This window comes from Oenanthe melanoleuca, chromosome 27 (assembly GCF_029582105.1).
Source record: "Oenanthe melanoleuca isolate GR-GAL-2019-014 chromosome 27, OMel1.0, whole genome shotgun sequence".
NCBI lineage: Eukaryota > Metazoa > Chordata > Aves > Passeriformes > Muscicapidae > Oenanthe > Oenanthe melanoleuca.
In genome coordinates, this window is record NC_079360.1 from 1,947,937 (window position 1) to 1,960,297 (window position 12,361).

General features: G+C 49.7%; 2 pseudogenes; both read left to right on the forward strand.

The window, feature by feature from the left end:
* The first annotated feature begins 2,939 nt into the window (after positions 1-2,939).
* On the forward strand, positions 2,940-3,871 carry LOC130263865 (feather keratin Cos1-2-like; annotated as a pseudogene).
* A 5,949-nt stretch (positions 3,872-9,820) lies between these two features.
* On the forward strand, positions 9,821-10,695 carry LOC130263866 (feather keratin Cos1-2-like; annotated as a pseudogene).
* The last annotated feature ends 1,666 nt before the right edge of the window (positions 10,696-12,361 follow it).

Consider the following 12,361-nt stretch of genomic DNA (forward strand, 5'->3'; position numbering starts at 1 on the left):
CTTTCACTTACTAAAAGCATTAGAACTCACACTAAAACTTACTAACTTCCTCCTACTTAAGCATCTACTTTATGTGGGAGTGGCTTAATATACTTCAGTGCATCCACAGACTTTAATTCAATCCCTGCACTCTGATTTCTCTCAGAAGAATTCAGAACGACCCGTGACTCACTGACTCCAACTCTGCACGTCCTGCCCATTCCCCGCTCACCTGGTGTCTGGCTGCCCAATGTGAGGAGAGCTGTGCCTGTGGAGCTGCACCTCTCCAAATGCTGCACAGGCTCCCTGGCAGGCAGCCTGCACACAGCCCTGCAGTGTGGATGTCGATGGCACTCCCCCATCTTCTCATGTTAATGCCTGCTTTTGCCCTCTCTCCCCTCTCTCTGTCTCCTCGCCCCCATCCTTTTCTATTTCCTTCCTCCTTTTCTAGCACTCATTAGTAGGACAACTCCTTTTTTGTTTATTGTTGTTGTTCTCTCATTACCAAAAAACTGTTCTCAGATACAATGTTGTCTCACTTGACTTAATTTTGTTCTAGTTCACCTATTTTTGAAAGATCTCCTCACAGTTCTCCACAGTGGAATGCAACATGAGGACAGTGCTCTGACTTGGGGGGGTACCTTTTCATGGATAGGTTTCTCTGTCCCAAAGATAGGTTTCTTGCTTTCTATGCAAATGAGTTCTCATACTCAGTCTGTTCTTTCTGACCTTTCTGGAAATGGGTTGGAGGCTTCAGAGATTTTCAGGGGCCTTGATCCCCCCTGGCCTCCCCCTCTTACTGTCCATACCCACTTTGTAACCTCATTCCTGTCCTTGTGCTGTCCTGTGTTGTGCTTCTCTCCAGGAATTACAGCAAGGGTGTTTGTCCCAGTATCAAGCTGCCTACCTCTGTAAGGTCCCTTTTCCAGCCACAATCTTGTTTTTTCTCACAGCATCTTCAGGAACTCCTGAAGGCACATTTGGGCTCAAAATAACATCTCAGGCACACAATACCCCATGGATCTTGTTTGGTTCCTCCAATGCTCTTCCTGCCCAGGGTTCATGGCACAGACACCATGTGTGTCCATCTCACTGGTGTAGGAGCATTAGAAGATGAGGGACTTGTCTCTCAAACCCACAGCATGATGGCTGTGGAGTCACCTGAGGATTCTTGGTAAGAAGATGCTGTGAGAACAAATAGGATGTGGCTGGAGAAGGGGCCATGTGGAGGTAGGACAGCACTTTTCTGGGACAAATGTCCTTGTTCTGGCTGCTGGAGAGAAGCACAGCACAGGGTAAGAGCGGGAATGAGGTGGAGAAGTGGGCATGGACGGTTGACCAAAGGCCAACAAAATGCAGAGGATCAAGACCACCAAAGACTCCCAAAGCCCTCTGACCAATTTCTAGAAATGCCTAGAAGAACAAACTGCACTTGATAACTAGTTTGCATAAAAGTGGGAAACTTAGCTCCAAGGCAGGGAAGCACATCTATAAAAAGGCAGCCCCACAAAACCCAGGACCCTGGATACTGCATCAGCTGGAGGATTGATGCTGGAGCAAGGACTGGTGATCTTTCTTTCTTGGAAGGCCAACTGTATCCTGGGATGCATCAGGGACAGCATTTCCATCCGGTCCTTTCCAGTAAATGCCAAAAAATATTCAGCTTGGAACACTCCTTTACTAGGTTACTCTGTCTACTTGTCTTTGCTAGTGCAGTGAACAGGAGCTGCAAAGTTTCAATTCAGCACAAGAGCTCTCGGGCTGTAGCAGGAGAAATGGGAAGTCCAGGAAACACAGGAGGAAGGGATAAAACTTTCCTGTCTACCTCTAGAATCAGTTTGAATATGGCCTTGCATGTGCTTAGGAAATTCTCAGTAGTAGCCAGATGGGGTAAAACTGATTGCAGGGCATGGAGGGAGCAGGAGTGAAGGAACTGGCTTAGAGACTGGGTTCAGGTGTAGATAGTGGCCTTTCCAGGAATGTAAGCCTCTGGGGAAAGGAAGGCTGCAGGTCGCCTGGAAACACTGATAGCAAACAGCTGAACTTGGCAGGAGTCAGAGCAGGCAGCTGCAGCTCCTGCAGATGAAACGCTTCATCTGGCAATGGTCAAAAGATTTTGCCAGGAAGCTTGCTTTTAATGAAAACTCTTCAAGAGGAGAGACAGTGGGTGGTTTCCCTGTGTGGTGATGCCAGCTGATGCTGGAGTTCCCCTCTGCTCCCTCTTGACTGAGAGAATCCTGCCCTCATGATGAGGATCACACACACACACACACACACACACACACACACACACACACACACAAACAGACACACAAACTCATAGACTCATGTGGGCTCATGCAATGCTGCATGGAGCCAAGCAAAACTCACTATATTCATAGAAGGCCATAAAAATACCAGAAACTCAGAACTCTGCTGAGGAAATATTGGGAGCAATTCTGACAGGAGAGGATTCAGGTATACCAGGCAAAGACAAGGTCACAGACTCATTACTGATGTTCACAGCTGACCAACAGAGACTGCACGGGAAGAGAACGAGGCAAATGAAACTGGCTGAATTTTCCTGAGAGCAGTGTTTCATGTAGCAGTGGGGTCAGTGCAGCAATGACTGACTATCACAGAGAGTCAAAGAGAAAAACAGAAAAGGACACTTAATATCCCTTCACATGAAAATCCTTCGCATGCACAAATGAGAGCAGTGTACATTCCCTGACAATATTAGCACAAAACCCCACACTGACATGACACAGGTTCACATAAACTGACCACATGCAATGGCATAATCTGGGCCTTCTGCCTGACTTGTTGTGTTTATATCCTGAAAATTCTTGGGCCTCCCATCCCAGCAGTTACAGAAGAAGTCAGAGAGGAAAGCACATGGAATTACAAGGGAAATAAAGATGCCACAGTGCAGGAAACCAGGACACAGCCCCTACCATTAACTGGCATGGTGCACATTTGACATGAGCTGGTCACAAAATTATGACTTCCATTAACATGCCTCTGGGCCTGAGGCAGTGCAGGACTGCTATAAAAGGCAGCCCAAGTCTCTGTGCTCTCATCCACTTCTCTCACCTCCTCCTCTTCAGGAATCAGGTGAGTGGGAAGCCTCTTCTCCTCCTGCTGCAGCTGCTGCTTCAAGACCAGCTCTTTCCTGGCTGTAGGTCTCAGCTGACAGGGGCTGTCACAGCCCAGGGCTGGGAGCTGCTGGTGCTGGGAGAGGGCAGGGGAGAGAAGGTCTTGTGCAGACAGAGAGAGGCTGGGACTTGGCTCAGGTGGCTCCTGGGCTTTGAGCTGGGCAGTGCAATGTGGGCCAGCAGGTGCCTTGGCTGCAGGGTGTTTGGGTGCAGTGCTGCTCCTCATGTGTCCTCATTTTCTGTTTCTCCCTTCCTTCTATCCTAGGTGCTCCTGTGACCCCGAGCCATGTCCTGCAACCCTTGCTGCCAGCCCTGTGGCCCCTGCCCGCTGGCCAGCAGCTGCAATGAGTGCTGTGTCAGGCAGTGCCAGAGCTCCCACGTGGCCATTGAGCCGCCTGTTGTGCTGGTGACCCTGCCTGGCCCCATCCTCAGCTCCTCCCCACAGAACACTGCCGTGGGATCCTCCACCTCTGCTGCCATTGGCAACATCCTCAGCTGTGGTGGAGTGCCCATCAGCTCCGGGGGCTTTGACCTCTCCTGCATCACCAGCTGCTATGGTGGCAGCAGATGCCGTCCCTGCTAAATCTGCTGGCAGTGCCCTTGGGAACATTGGGGTCTGGAGTCAAAGACCTCAGAACATGGTACTGAATTGAAGACAGATCTTTGGAACCCTGTATATTTAGGGAGTTTGGGTTTTGTTGCTTTATGACACTATCTATTCTTTCCCTTCCCTCTGTTTCTTCACTCCCACACAATGCCAGCCATGTGGGACCTGTTCTTACCTGTGCAGGCCAAGCAGACAGACATCCCTCTTGCATTGTACTGGCTGCTTTTAGTGCCCTCTGTGAGCCTCCTCATCTTCTTCTTAAACTCAATAAAATTGTTTTTGCATCCAAACTGATGCCTCTAAATTTTCCTTCCTTCTGTGGGAACTCTTCCTGTGAGATCAGGGGAAAAGCTGGTGAAAGCAGAGGGTGAGAAAACATGCAGCTGATTTTGTTTTGTACCCATTCCCTTGGTGCTCAAAACACATTCCACAGACAATGTTGGCTCACCTAGAAGAATGCCATGAAGATGCATCTTTAGAAAAAACAATCCAATGCCTTTCTGAAGAAGGAAAAGCAGAGTGTGTAATGGCTTCAGTTGTCTGGTCAGGGCAGAGATAATTTCATTCTCTATGTGAAACCATGACCAGGGTTTTCCTGACCAACTGGAGGAGAAGTGGTCTGAGCAGCCAGGGAGGCCCAGTGTCCCAAGTAAAACTCTTGAACCTACATGTTGCACCCTGAGAACATGGACTTCTATCAAATCATTGAGCAGGAAAGACTGTCCAACATTTCTACAGCTGTGCCCACAGAGCCAGGGGCACTGACACATTGCCAGCCTGCCCAGGTGCGCACAGAGATGAAGGCAGACGCACAGAGCCCGGCACACGTGCACAGGCACACGGCCAGGGCGGCTGCACACAAGTGCTCTGCCCTGAGCACAGCCATCCCCAGCCAGGCCAGAGGCTCTCAGGGGCTCTTCCCACCAGGGCACAAGCACAGGCATGTGCAGATACTCGCACACACTGGGGCACAGCCACACTGCCACACACATCACTGCTCATGGCTGAGCACACGGGCCACAGGCCATAGCAAGGCATGGCACTGAGGAGATGCTGGAGGAGCTCTGGTCCAGAGCTGCTCCAGAGCACACAAAGCAGGACTCATGCTCAGGCAGCAGAGCTACACCAGGCTCAAGGTGTGTGCAGGCTAAAGGAGGAAGGCAAAGAAGGATCATTAAAAAGACAAAGCATATAGGGGGCCATTCGGTGCTGGGCAAATGACTGGAAGGTCGTGGAGCAGATGAGGACAATGCAGTCAGGAGGATTTACAAGAATCTGGCAGCATTATAAATGTCCACCACAGTGCCCCAGGCTAACATCACCTGATATCCGTTGGATCACTTCTGCATTTAGTTCATTTCTTCTGCCCACACTGACACATCCTTGTCCCCAGGAGACCTGGAATCTCCCATACCAGCATTAAGAAGAAGTGTTTTTGAGGGAATGGATATGATGGAAGACAGGAAATGCAAAGTCAATGTAGAGGGGAAAAACCAACTCATGCCATACCATTCCCAGAGATGTTTCCGTTCATTTGGGATCATGCAGGAATATCGTCACTCAAGCAGTATGAACTGTGGGCCCTGAGGCACTGTGGGGCCAGGATAAAAGGCAGCCTAACTTGTGGCTCTGTCAACCACTTCTGTCACCTCCTTCTCCTTGGCAACCAGGTGAGTTGCAAGCCCCTTTCTCCTCCTCCCTATTGAGGACAGCATTGAGCTTTCCAGCCCTTCTTCCTGCCCCTTGCTCTTCTGGGAATGTTCTGCCATGGTGGTGGTGTGGGCAGAGGGGAGACCGTGTGTTGTGGGCAGAGGCTGGGGCTGGGCTGAGGTGCTGATTTTCATGGAGTCCAGGCAGGAGCACGGCTGGGCCTGGCTGAGCTGGGAAGGAGCGTGCTGGGCTCAGGCAAAGGATGCCCAGTTTGGGCCTGCACAGCCTGGAGCTGGGTAGGCAGAAGGCCTTGTGTGGTTTGGGGTGCCTTGCGGGCGGTGTCTGAGGTGTGTGTGTGCTCTGCTTGCTCCCTGCCCTGTGTGCCAGCTGCAGCGCCAGGCTCCAGACATGTCCTGCCCTGAGAAGTGCCAGCAGTGCCAGCCCTGCAACCCTTGCTGCCAGCCCTGCGGCCCCTGCCCGCTGGCCAGCAGCTGCAATGAGTGCTGTGTCAGGCAGTGCCAGAGCTCCCACGTGGCCATTGAGCCGCCTGTTGTGCTGGTGACCCTGCCCGGCCCCATCCTCAGCTCCTTCCCACAGAACACTGCCGTGGGATCCTCCACCTCTGCTGCCATTGGCAACATCCTCAGCTGTGGTGGAGTGCCCATCAGCTCCGGGGGCTTTGACATCTCCTGCATCACCCGCGGTTGTGGTGAAAGATGTTGTCGTCCCTGCTAAAGATGCTGCTGCCAACATCCTTGGGCAAGAACCTCCAAAATCTCAGAGCATACTGCTGGAATGAAGATAAAGTTTTGGAACATTGGATTTAAGCTTTTTGGTTACTACTTCCTTCTCCTGCTCTCTCGTCTCTCTTCCCTTCCTTTCCATTCCCCACCACCCAGTGCCAGCCTAGTGGGACTGTCTGCTCCCACTCTATTCCTCTCTCTATCTGCAGCCCAGGCTGCTGGACACGCCCTTTGCATCTTTGTGCTTGCTCCCAGTGCTGTCTGTCACCTAGCTGCTTTTCTTCTTTAGACTCAATAAATTTATTTTGCATTCAACCCTGGGTCTTGTGTTTCTCCTTCATTCTGGGACAACTCTTGCAGTCTCCTCAGGAGTGCCATGAAAAAGCAGAGAGTGAGTCTGATTTCTATGGGTTTTCCATGTGCCTTTTCCATTGGAGCTGACAAAGACATCCCTGACAATGAGGGTGGTGAGGCACTGGAAAAAGGTGCCCCGAGAAATTATATATTTGTCATTCCATGAAGTCTTCAAGGCAAGGTTGCTCAGGAATTTGAGCCACTTGATTTGGTGGATGCAGGCAATGCCTCTTTTGTGGGGTGGCTGTGTATTTGAAAATGAAATAAAAATGATCTTTAGATCCCTTTGCATCCAAAATGAGTTGACACAGTCACCCCACTGAAATAACCACCAAACCATGGTGGAAAGAAAGAGTAAATTTTTTTCCCATATCTCACACCATGGAGAGGTTGAAGCAACGCTTGGGCAGAGATGCACAAGTGGGAGCATTTTCCTCCTTAGGTTCAGTCCTTGCTGGCAGAGCTCGTCTTTGCTGCTGTGCCAGAGTTAGTCTGTGAGAGGGTCTCCAAGCCTCTCATACCACCAGCATTGTTCCTGTACAGATTGTGCTTCTTCAAACACAGGATGAAAGAGCTGCAGGCAACCTTTATATTTTTTTTGGACGCTGTTGGAGCTGTCTTTGTCATACATGGGTGGAGCTGCGGGAGTCTTTTTGGTGGATTAGAAAGTCCTGGACAAAACTCAAGTGCTCTGTTGAAGCTAAAGCTTACAGTTGCAGTTTATTATAAAAGACGCTGCTAGGGGCTGCCCGGCACAGCCCCAGAGCAGGACAAATAGAGATAAAAGGGGAGAGAGAGAGAGAGAGAGAAGAGGGACAAGAGATCAAAAGGAGAGAGTAAAGAGTGAAGAGGAGAAAAGAAGACAGTGATTTCCCGTTTACAATACAATAAATCTTCTTCTATGATGAATTTTCTAATTTCTACTAACCAATGTAATACAATATACAACTTCTATAGCATTTACATACAGCCTATAGAAATCCTTATATTAGCATAGTCTGTTACATTTTAAACTCTAAGTACTAGTTCTTGGACCCTGGCAAGTCTTTCTGTAACCTTTGGTCTTGCTGTGTGGCAGAGGGCATTGCTCTATTAAGAGGGGATTACCGTCAGGTGTGGACGCTATTGAAGCCTCAGACTGAAAATGGCTAGGGCTTGAAACTTTTCTCATGCAGGGAAGCTCCCAGGCTGAGACAGTTTCTCTCTCATGCGGAGAAAGTTTTCCCAGGCTGAGACAGTTTCTCAGTTCCAGCCTGAGCCTTTCCCAGGGTGATAACGCTGGGGAAAAATAAAAAGGAATGAATAACAAGATTAACACCTGGGCTTCGATGATAAACAGTTCTCACGGTTTGTGAGAAAGTTTTGTTTTCTTCAATTATCCAATAGACTGCTGTTCTGTTTGTAGTTTGTGGAACACACTATAAGAATGTGGTCCGCCGTTCAATAAACCGCTTCTTTAGCCACCTAGCTAGAGGAGTCCGTGTCGTTATTTCAGTGAAATACATCGCGAGTAGCGACAGTCAGGGGTCATCTTATTGTTTCATGTTTATTCAGTAACTAAGGATTGGTACCTCAAAAGTGGCTTTCATTTCAATTTCGTTCATGGTTTCTATATTCCCAGAATCTGAGCATTCATATTTGTAAGATTTTTCCTGTTTTATCTTACGCAACAGGGAGCCAGTGAAATGCTGTCCCTGAATCCCAATTCCTTCTGCCTTCTGCCCCAGCTGCCAAACTTCAGCACTTTGACACAAGAGGGAAGGTCCATCACAGTGTGAAAAACAATTGGATGAATAAAATTTCAAACAGCCACAGAGTGGTCCAGGCTTAAGATAGGGGTGAATGTAACTATTAATAACTTAAAGAAAAATGGTATTTGTGGTCCTTCAGCAAAGACGGAATTTGCCCAACCTCCTCCTTGAAAGAGGAGCCGTGTTTTTCCCTTTGGATCCTGAATGATGTGGTGCTGCTTTCCTGGGTAGAATTGCTGGGAACACCTTTTTTTGGACGATCTGGAAGTCCTGCTGCTTGAGCACTAAAAAGAGTCCACAGATCTTGACTTTCCCAGTGCCACCCAGAACATCGATGCTACCACTCAGAGCAAGACAATATCTGTAGCCTGATCCCTTCAGTTCCATCCCCTCATTTGTTGTTGTAAGTTTTGGTGCCCACCTCTACTCAGCACCAGTCTGAGTGGCAGCATTGGCCTGGAGAGGAAGAGACTGTGTCCCATCCCAGTGGACAAGTCTAGGAGATAAGGGCTGATGGGTGTGTCTCAGGCACAGAGAGCTGGATGCCCCTGGAGCCAGCCAAGGCTCGTGGGTGTGTTGGGTCTGGCTGAGATGCAGTTCATGTTCCCCACAGCAGCCCTGGCAGGGCTGTGCTCTGTGCTGGGTGTTATAAAGGTGTGGGTAACACTCAGTCCTTTGGCTCCTGCTGAGCAGGGCTCACACAGCATCAGCGCTGTCTCTCAACATTCCCTTCCCCATCAGGAGCTGGGGGATGGCAAGATCCTGGGAGTGCATCAGACAGTTGACCCATATTGAGTAAAAGGGATATTCCATGCCATATGACATGAACTTAAACACAACAGCTAAGCAAAGGAGAAACTAGTCTAGGCATTTGTAATTTGCAATGTTTATCCTCAAGGAACACCACTACATTTGCTCAAGCCCTGCTTCCTGGGATTTGGCCAGGTAGAAATTTCTGGTTGGATGAAAAAAAAAAACAAAACAGTGGCATCTTTCTTTTGTTTTTTCCCGTTTACTACTGTGTGCACAATATTTTGGTTATGTATTTGCAAATAGTATTATCTTAAAATTCTAGTTGTTTTTTTCCTATATTCTCTTCCGTTTCACCTCAGAATGGAAGTGATGGAGAGGCTGGATAGTGCAGGCCATCCAACCAAGGTCAACCAAGCACAGCTCGTAATAACAACCAAGGATTGTCAGTAAGAACATGTTGTGAGAAAGTCCAGCATGTGGCTGAAGCCCTAGAGAGGTAGGGCAGCAGTTTTCTGAGAGAAGTGTCCTTGCTGTGTCTGGTGGAGAGAAGCAAAACGCAAGAAAGGGGAAGAGAAGGAAGGAAGTGGAGAAATGGACATGGACTGTTGACCTAATGCTGACCCAGTAGGGAGGAATCAAGACGTATCACGTGCCTGCATGGAATGCCACCAGACCATGATCCCAGCATTCTGCCTCCTCTGACGTGTTTATGTCCTGGAAATTCTTGAGGCTCTCATCCTGGCCCTAAAACTAAAAGGTTTTCAAACACAGAAACCATAAATGAAACGGCAGCAAAGTAGGAAACCAGGACACAGCCCCTACCATTAGCTGGCATGGTGCACATTTGACATGAGCTGGTCACAAAATAATGACTTCCACTAAGATGCCTCTGGGCCTGAGGCAGTGCAGGACTGCTATAAAAGGCAGCCCAAGTCTCTGTGCTCTCATCCACTTCTCTCACCTCCTCCTCCTCAGGAATCAGGTGAGTGGGAAACCTCTTCTCCTCCTGCTGCTGCTGCAGCTGCTTCAAGACCAGCTCTTTCCTGGCTGTAGGCCTCAGCTGACAGGGGCTGTCACAGCCCAGGGCTGGGAGCTGCTTGTGCTGGGAGAGGGCAGGGGAGAGAAGGTCTTGTGCAGACAGAGAGAGGCTGGGACTTGGCTGAGGTGGCTCCTGGGCTTTGAGCTGGGCAGTGCAATGTGGGCCAGCAGGTGCCTTGGCTGCAGGGTGTTTGGGTGCAATGCTGCTCCTCATGTGTCCTCACTTTCTGCTTCTCCTTTCCTTCTATCCTAGGTGCTCCTGTGACCCCGAGCCATGTCCTGCAACCCTTGCTGCCAGCCCTGTGGCCCCTGCCCGCTGGCCAACAGCTGCAATGAGTGCTGTGTCAGGCAGTGCCAGAGCTCCCACGTGGCCATTGAGCCGCCTGTTGTGCTGGTGACCCTGCCCGGCCCCATCCTCAGCTCCTTCCCACAGAACACTGCCGTGGGATCCTCCACCTCTGCTGCCATTGGCAACATCCTCAGCTGTGGTGGAGTGCCCATCAGCTCCGGGGGCTTTGACCTCTCCTGCATCACCAGCTGCTATGGTGGCAGCAGATGTCGTCCCTGCTAAATCTGCTGGCAGTGCCCTTGGGAACATTGGGGTCTGGAGTCAAAGACCTCAGAACATGGTACTGAATTGAAGATGGAACTTTAGAACGTTGTATATTTGGCGATTTGGTTTTTGTTGCTTTATGGTAATATCTATTCTTTCCCTTCCCTCTGTTCCTTCACTCCCACACAATGCCAGCTATGTGGGACCTGTTCTTACCTGTGCAGGCCAAGCAGACAGACATCCCTCTGGCATTGTAGTGGCTGCTGTTTGTGCCCTCTGTGAGCCTCCTCATCTTCTTCTTAAACTCAATAAAATTGTTTTTGCATCCAAACTGATGCCTCTAAGTTTTCCTTCCTTCTGTGGGAACTCTTCCTGTGAGATCAGGGAAAAAGCTGGTGGAAGCAGAGGGTGAGAAAACATGCAGCTGATTTTGTTTTGTACCCATTCTCTTGGTGCTCAAAACACATTCCACAGACAGTGTTGGCTCACCTAGAAGAATGCCATGAAGATGCATCTTTAGAAAAAACAATCCAATGCCTTTCTGAAGAAGGAAAAGCAGAGTGTGTAATGGCTCCACTTGTCTGGGCTGGGCAGAGATAATTTCATACTCCATGTGAAACAATGACCAGGGTTTTCATAACCAATAGGAGGAGAAGTGGTCTGAGCAGCCAGGGAGGCCCAGTGTCCCAAGTAAAACTCCAGAACCTACATGTTGCACCCTGAGAACATGGACTTCTATCAAATCATTGAGCAGGAAAGACTGTCCAACATTTCTACAGCTGTGCCCACAGAGCCAGTGGCACTGACACATTGCAAGCCTGCTCAGGTGCGCACAGAGATGAAGGCAGACGCACAGAGCCCGGCACACGTGCACAGGCACATGGCCAGGGCGGCTGCACACAAGTGCTCTGCCCTGAGCACAACCATCCCCAGCCAGGCCAGAGGCTCTCAGGGGCTCTTCCCACCAGGGCACAAGCACAGGCATGTGCAGATACTCGCACACACTGGGGCACAGCCACACTGCCACACACATCACTGCTCATGGCTGAGCACACGGGCCACAGGCCATAGCAAGGCATGGCACTGAGGAGTTGCTGGGGAGCTCAGGTCCAGAGCTGCTCCTCAGCACACAAAGCAGGACTCATGCTCAGGCAGCAATGCTACACCAGGCTCAAGGTGCGTGCAGGGTAAAGGAGGAAGGCAAAGAAGGATCATTAAAAAGACAAAGCATATAGTGGGGCCATTTGGTGCTGGGCAAATGACTGGAAGGTCGTGGAGCAGATGAGGACAATGCAGTCAGCAGGATTTACAAGAATCTGGCAGCATTATAAATGTCCACCACAGTGTCCCAGGCTAACATCACCTGATATCCGTTGGATCACTTCTGCATTTAGTTCATTTCTTCTGCCCACACTGACACATCCTTGTCCCCAGGAGACCTGGAATCTCCCATACCAGCATTAAGAAGAAGTGTTTTTGAGGGAATGGATGTGATGTAAGACAGGAAATGCAAAGTCATTGTAGAGGGAAAAACCAACTCATGCCATACCATTCCCAGAGATGTTTCCGTTCATTTGGGATCATGCAGGAATATCGTCACTCAAGCATTATGACCTGTGGGCCCTGAGGCACTTTGGGGCCAGGATAAAAGGCAGCCTAACTTGTGGCTCTGTCAACCACTTCTGTCACCTCCTTGGGAACCAGGTGAGTTGCAAGCCCCTTTCTCCTCCTCCCTGTCTGGAACTGCATTGAGCTTTCCAGCCCTTCTTCCTGCCCCTTGCTCTTCTGGGAATGTT